Source organism: Suncus etruscus, chromosome 10, assembly GCF_024139225.1.
Source record: "Suncus etruscus isolate mSunEtr1 chromosome 10, mSunEtr1.pri.cur, whole genome shotgun sequence".
Lineage (NCBI taxonomy): Eukaryota > Metazoa > Chordata > Mammalia > Eulipotyphla > Soricidae > Suncus > Suncus etruscus.
Window position 1 is genome coordinate 31,752,080 of NC_064857.1, and position 7,995 is coordinate 31,760,074.

Sequence of the window (7,995 nt, forward strand, 5' to 3'; positions counted from 1 at the left end):
AATTTACTTCTCCAACAATGCTATCAATAAAAGAGGAAATAAACCAAGTTTGTATAGATGTAGGATTCCAATGTGACCACTAACATTAAGTCACTAATGCAACCATCTCCTTAGCTATTACTTCCAATTAGGTGTTTTAAATAATTAGCTTTTGAGCTACATAATCTTATTTATAGCTTATATATTCCCTGATGAGAGAAGAAATTACTTCTGGGAAAAATGAGTCTCAAACTTTTAATTTAGGTACTGAATTCAGATACATTACCTCAATTGGATTTTCTTTGTGTAGGATTCCTAAGCTCAATTTTCTTGATCATGGGATAGTTTAGATATGGAAACCTCTTTGGAGTATTTAAAAATTCATGGCTACTTAGAATATATAATGGGATAAAAGCAACAAAAACTACTCTTTGAAAAATAACAGTGAAAGCTTTTATATTTTCAAAGCATTCTCAAAAAGTATTATGTCCTGACAGTATTATTTTAAACCTTATATTTAAATTATTATTTTTAATGTATCAATTTGTGAATTTAACATCTATGATGATAAATGAGACCCTGTATTCATTTTAAATGTTTTAATACATTATAGATGTTCTAATAATTATTGCAATTATATTCAGCTGGTGCTTTCTAGGGTACTATTTAAAATTCTTGATACATAAAATGGGATTTTTATATCTGTAAAGAGTTTATTCTAAGTGGAAAGTCAAACAGTAAATATTAAATTAAATATTTAATTAAAATAAAAATTAAATATTTCCTTTTTAAAAATATTATTTTTGACTTCTTGGTGTTACAGAATAAAAATCATATGAGGGTATGGAGTTTAAATATTTGCTTCATGAAACTTTATAATTAACAGTATTGAAAATAAAGGTACTTAAATCAAACAATTGAAATATGCCTTCTCTATTGAAGAAATCTATATTAGGTACTTACATATATTTTCAGAATCTTTTTTATTTTATTTTATTTTTTTGTAACACACCCAGCAGTGCTAAGGGTTCACTCCTGGCTCTGCACTCAGAAATCACTCCTGGCAGGCTCGGGGAACATATGGGATGCTGGGATTTGAACTACCATTCGTCCTGGATCAGCTGTGTGCAAGGCAAATGCCCTGCCACTGTGTTGTCTCTCCAGCCCCATATTTTCAGAATCTTTAAGAAATAATCAGTTTGCCAGTCCCAAAGGTCCGGCAGAGACAATAGTAACGGAATGGGGCTTTTGGAAGCACAAAGAAAGACGCTATCCTAGGTGCCACCCTAGGTTCAGTGCAAAGACCAAGATCACCAACCACAGAAGATGGACTAAAATGACACTGAGGTAACAGAACCTGTAGAACCACAAAGACTGACTTCATCATAAGTCCCACCTCAGGATCTGTGCAGATACTGAGACCTCTAAACACAGAGCAGAAGTCTTCCACACACCAAAAAAAAAGGAAAAAAAAAAAAAAACACCAACGGGAAAGTAAAGGATCCTGAACAAAGTCTAGAGTTGATCCCATGACAGTATGCTCCAAGGACGGAGAAACCCCATATTTCTTAGGCCAAGTGAATTCTTTTTCGAATGCCCCCAATATTTACTGTGCCAGGGCAGGAGGGAAAAAACAAAAATACAAAAAGCACAAAACCTTGGTTATTTTTATATAAATATATATATATATTACCTTCATTTATTATTGTTATTATTAGTTTTGATTTACCAATCTATTTTGGTCGATTTCTCTGTTTGGGTGTGATTATTGAAAGTGTAGTCCCCAATTATACTTTTTTTTTTCTCTTCCTTTCTTCTCTTTCGTTATGTGCTATGCCATGTTTCTCAATTCAAGACCATGGCGTGATTTTTGTTTGTCTGTTTTTGTTTTTGTTTTTTTCTATTTGTTTGTTTGTTTGTTTTGTCTGCTCTGTGTGGTGCTTATCGATATAGCTGGAGCCCTTACTGGATATTTTACACTTCCTTTGGTACTAGTGGAGTGTTTCACCTTCTTTTTCTCCATCTCCCAAATTGATGATGAGAGCCTTTAGAAGGACTCCGCCCAATTTCGGGGTATTAGACTCTTATCCCAGTTAATTACTTTTCTCTCCTTCAAACAAAACCACGCAACTTGAACTAGCTAGTCCTGACTCCAGTTAGAGGGGGAAATAAGGGAGGCATCAAGACCAAACAGGTGCAAGACTACTAAGTAGTGGGTTAGATACAGAGGGGACCACATATTCTAGCCGCCCTGGGGTGAGGGAAAAGGAAAAGGGAGGTAGGACAGAAACGGAGGTGTAGGGAGGACAATTTGGCGATGGGAATCCCCCCTGATTTTATGTAAATATGTACCTAAAATATTATTGTCGACAATATGTAAGCCACTATGATCAAAATAAAAATTTATATTAAAAAAAACTATCACGATTAGGGTGGGGTGGGAAAAAATAAAAAGATAAAACCTGAATGTTGTAATTGATGATAATGTCTTGCTAATGGTTTATAAATCATTTTTTTTTTCAAAGAAAAAAAAAGAAATAATCAGTTTGTCTGAGGCTGATAGTCACTAGAAGGACTCCACCCATTTTCAGTATATTTTTTAAATTTATTTATTTATTTATTTTTAATTTATTTTTGCTTAATATTTACCCCATTCTATTGCATTTCTTTCCCTCAAACAAAACCACATAATTCGATTTATCTAGGTTAGCCTCTCAAATAGAGGGAGAAACAAGGGAGGGCACCAGGACCAAACAGATGTATGATCACTGATAGTAAGCTAGACTAAGAGGGGACCACCTACTCTAGCAGCTTGGGGGATGATGGTGGGGGATATTGGTTGCAGAAAGGGAACAGGGGAGGGGGGAGGACAATTTGGTGGTGGGTATTCCCCTGATTCAATGTTATTATGTATCTAAAATACTAATGTGAAAGATATGTAAGCACTATGATCAAAATAAAAATTAATAAAAAAAGAAATAATCAGTTTGTAAGGAGATAAAATTTCTAAATTCTACCCTCATATCTTTCATTTTATTGCAAATGTAGAATTATATGTGACAGTACAAATAGTAATAAAATTAATAAGCAACATGGAATATTATTATTAAATAGTATAACAAAAAAGTGACAGTCCTGGAAATTTTAGAAAATATTATTCAGTAGTTGAGACAAGGCTCAGCAGAAGTGAGTTCTAATCTGAATTAGGAAGCATTCTTCCTGAGGAGCTACTTATAGAGAAAAAAACAGGTAGAGAGAAGAAAAAGTACAAAAACTAAATATAGGAATAAGCTTAAATTTTAATTGTTTTTTTGAGAAACAATAACATATGTCTGGTGTGTAGTGAATGAATAAGAGGAATGTAAGATATAACACTGCTTTGGGAAACAAGGAAGAGATTATAGAGGTCTTTTTGGATTTTATTTTAAATTTTTAAGATGTCACTGAAGTATTTTAAAGAGAAGAAGTTTATAATACTCAAAGGGTTCCTCAGCTATTGTATGGAGATTATAAGTGCAGAAATAGAACTTGGGAACTTGTTTAGAGTATGTATCCTAAATATTAGCATGCAATATAAGATACCGTGGTAGATAGGATGAGAATGGGGGCAGTAAAGAAGTGGAGAACAGTGGATAAATTTGCTATATGTATTTTTTGGAAAAAAAAATAAAATTAACAAAATTTGGGACCGGAGCGATGGCACAGCTGTAGTGCATTTGCTTTGCACAAAGCTGACCCAGGATGGACCACAAATTAATCCCCTGTGTCCCCTCTGGTCCCCAAGCCAGGAGTGATTTTTGAGTGCATAGCCAGCAGTAAACCATGAGTATCACCGGGTGTGGACCTCCAAAAAATCAATAAAATTTGATGATGTGCTATCTACAGGAGATGAAAATATAGAGAAGTTGTTGCTGATTTTTTGAGTGAACAACCCAATTTCATTTGCTGAAAAATAAGCTATACTTGTAATAAACAAATTGAATACCTTAATCAAATATAGTCAAACAAGGTAATAGAGGTATGAGATTATTTTAAATTTCATGAATTTTAAACACTTTAGTTTTGTATGTGTTTTTAAGTGATTGATGCATTAACCAATCCTAAGCTAATTATAAACTAAGTTATAAAATTATATAATGTATTTAGTGCTATATATAAGATAATAATAGATGCATTTTTGGTTCATGATACATAAATAGGATTTTTATATCTGTAAAAAGTTTACTCTAAATGAAAAGTCAAACAATACATATTAAATATATTTCCTTTTTTAAGATATTATTCTTGACTTCTTGGTGTTACAGAATAAAATTCATATAAGAGTATGGAGTTGAAATATTTGCTTCATGAAACTTTATAATTGCAAACTTTATATATTGCAAATAAAGGTGCTTAATTCAAACAGTTGAAACATGCCTTCTCTATTAAAGAAATCTCAGGGTTTACTCCTGGTTATACTCTCAGAAATCGCTCCTGGCTTGGAAGAACATATTGGATGCCAGGGGATAGGCTAGAGTGGGCAAGGCTGACACCTTACTGCTTGCACCACCACTATGGCCTTTAGATGTGGTTTTTGAAGCAGTTACATTTTATTGAGAAAATATTATTTTCTATGCATTTTGTTAAATCCATTATAGTTTTAATTCTTGCTTTATAGTGATTAAAATGGACATACCTCAAGTTATTAAACAATGATATAATCAATTATGTAATGTGAATGTATATAATATAATATGCAATTAATATATAATATAATACATAATATGTATAGTGAAAATAGATGGAAATATATAGTTATGTCTTAGATGGCTCAAGAACATCTTGATTTAGTAACCTAAAGAGAGAATCTATGGCTTGAAGAGTAACGAGTTATATTAGAAGGTACAGTGAGCTTCTCCTTGTTCTGTCAGTTCGATTTTATGAAGAAGACACAGGGTAATTTTGTAAAAATGACATTTTTGTCATTGTTAGTAGCTGGCACATATTTTCATTGTGGTCAGTCTATTTGGTTGACTCCTCAATACTTCCAGAACTGTGTCTGATCTCTAGAACTAGCTAGTCTAATGCTTTCCCAGTGTAGCTATTATCTGGGCAGAACTGGATCCTGGATTAGTTTGGAGTATCCATCTAGGTCCAGTCTTGGCCAGTGAGAGCCCTTGTGACATAGGCTACATTGTAATCTGCCTTATACTTGAAGTGCACATGTAGTTGTCTGAAAGTGCACATAATATATTTGAACTTCCACAAGCTATTTGTGATTCTTCATAAAATTCAGGCATTATTCCTTAGAAATATTTAGAGAACATTCAATGTGAAGTGTTTGTGATAATCTTAGCCTGCTATCTGTCTCTATCACTAAAATAGTTATTGGAAGGTACTCTAGATTTTTTATTTCATGAATTAATTGTTTATGCCATATTCAGTAGTGTTTAGGGGCTATTTCCAATACTGTGTGCTCTGATTGGGGAACCTTAAGGAGCTCAAATCAGGACCATAATCCAAACAGCATACAAGACAAGTAAGTATCTTGCATCTTGTACTATTGCTCCAACTGAACTTTTATTTTTAATTTAAAGCTATCTAGGGTATTATTGCAGTTAGGATCTTTCTATTTATAGATGTGGGGTGAAGGGTGGGAATGGGGAGTCTGTAGTTTCTTTGGTGCTAGAAAGAAAGAAAAACAGAAATCTCTCACAAGCAGCACAAATAGAACAGTTTTTAAATGACTCCTAGCTCCTCGAGAGCTAGAAACAAACAAACAAAAAAAGACAACCCCTTCGAAGCCAAACACAAAATTAATGAATTTAAAACCAAAAGTGACAAAATAATAAAGAAATCAAGTATTGCAAATCACTTGCTGGTTCTCTGTAGAAGAGAAAAGAACAGGGCAAAAAGAAACATGACATGGTTTTATCTTTCAAGTCCACCTGCTGTAGTGAGAACCATGTAGTGATTCAGTCTTTCAAGGGAACATGCTGATACAGTCTTGTTTCATATCAGCCTATGGCCCTGTAGCCTGTGGTCAAGTACTTCTGCCTCAACAGAACTGGCTGTGGCTGAATCTCTCTCTCCCTGTAGGGCTTGTGCAGAGGACCCAGGATTCTGGGTTCCCAGGATGAGCATGCCAGCCACCAGGGCCACATGGCAGAAAACCATCTCTCCCTTACTTGAATAGCAATGTTCATCCTTTTTTGTTCCAGGCACTATTTCAACTACACACCTAAGTAAGGCTAAATAATGTTCACTAGAGCCTAGTGGAAGAGCTTTCCTGGTGCCTGCTTGCTAGTGGTGTCCTGTATAGGCTTTAAACCAGGAGGTGACAGAAGCAATGGCCAAAGTGCCCAAGTACACAGAATTAGGACTGACCAGGTACATTAAGATTCTTGAGGATGTGTAGTGGTTGTAACTGATCTAAACTTACATGCTGAGAAAAGCAAAGGTAAAGGTTATTGGCATTCAGTTTCTTCACTGCTATAGCAAATTTCTGTCTGCTGAGATTTTCCCCACAGAATTCACTGTTGCACAACTTCTGGGGGGATATTTAGGTCAAGTATGTGAGATAATATATTGATGAGCTGAGTCACATAACACAAAGCCTTGCTGATGGGACAGGTAGGGTTTTTGTGCTCCATTTCAGGCCTCTGGATGGTTTTCTTCTCTTCCATCCAATGTAAGAGGCAGAGTAGTCTTTTGTTGAGCAGGCTGATCCACAGTCTCCTGATACAGATGCTTGGTTACTCCATTGTGATCATCATAGACTCATCTTCCCTAGAGGTTTGTGGTCCTGCTGGCTTCCTCAAACTGGCTCACAGTGCTCGAGGACATGGCACTGTCACTCTTCGAAGACACTTCAGCAGCATCTCTCACACTGGTCTGGACTTCCTTAATTGGATAAATGACGGAGGTGAGCTCTAATAGATGAGACCTTCAGAGACTGGCCAGAAACTCATAATGAGTCCACAAGTCAATTGTTTTCATTTCTACTAGTTCACCAAGCTGGCGAATGTGACTCTGGATCTTCTCCTTTTGCTCCTGTTGCCTTTGTTTTGGGGTCTGAAGCTTCTGATTCTTTTCCTTAGCTTTGAGGAGGCCTTCAGAATTTTTCTTCATTTTCTTTATATATTGTTTCAGTATTATTTTTCATCTCCACTGATCTGTTATCCACTTTTCCATAGCTTTTAATATCTTCTTTATGAAAGTCGTGTTTTCTCTTAAGCTGATGTAGCCTATCTTTCTTGTCTATAAACCTCACATGGTTGAGACAGTCGAAGTAGACGAAATCAGGCGGCGGGTAGCTTTACACAAAGGACACCACTCAACGACTTCATACAGCCCTCCTAGTCATCCACAAGAGTCCACAAAATCAAGAGAACAAAGAGGCTGGGTCCATCAGCCAGGAGACTCCAGTGTCTGTGCTCCCTTTCCACTGGGAGATGCCATGATGATCTATGAGCTTTTATTTCTTTTCTTTTCTTTCTTTCTTTCTTTCTTTTTTTTTTTTTTTTTTGTGGTTTTTGGGTCACACCCGGCAGTGCTCAGGGGTTATTCCTGGCTCCAGGCTCAGAAATTGCTCCTGGCAGACACGGGGGACCATATGGGACGCTGGGATTCAAACCGATGACCTCCTGCATGAAAGGCAAACGCCTTACCTCCATGCTGTCTCTCGGGCCCCAGAGCTTTTATTTCTTTAGACTTTGGATCCTCTTGGCATTGCTCAGAGATTACTTGCTCACTCTGGAGACCATATAGGTTGCTGTGGATTCAATCCTGGTTGGCAGTTGCAAGGCAATGTATTTATTTTTATTAAATAAACAAAATTAAGAACAGAAAACAAAACAAGATTCCTTGGAGGAACTCAAGGAACACATAAAAAATCATTCAAATGTATGATATATATTTTATGTATACATAAGAAATTTAAATTTGACATTTAAATTTCATAAATATATTTAATGATATTTTTACTCTTATTTAAAATATATCATTTTTCATTGAAAAGTGTAAGAAGGTTCCATT

At 35.5% G+C, this 7,995-nt stretch overlaps 1 pseudogene; it reads right to left on the bottom strand.

The window, feature by feature from the left end:
• Positions 1 to 6,261: 6,261 nt before the first annotated feature.
• Positions 6,262 to 7,419, bottom strand: LOC126020119 (beclin 1-associated autophagy-related key regulator-like; annotated as a pseudogene).
• Between the last annotated feature and the right edge of the window lie 576 nt (positions 7,420 to 7,995).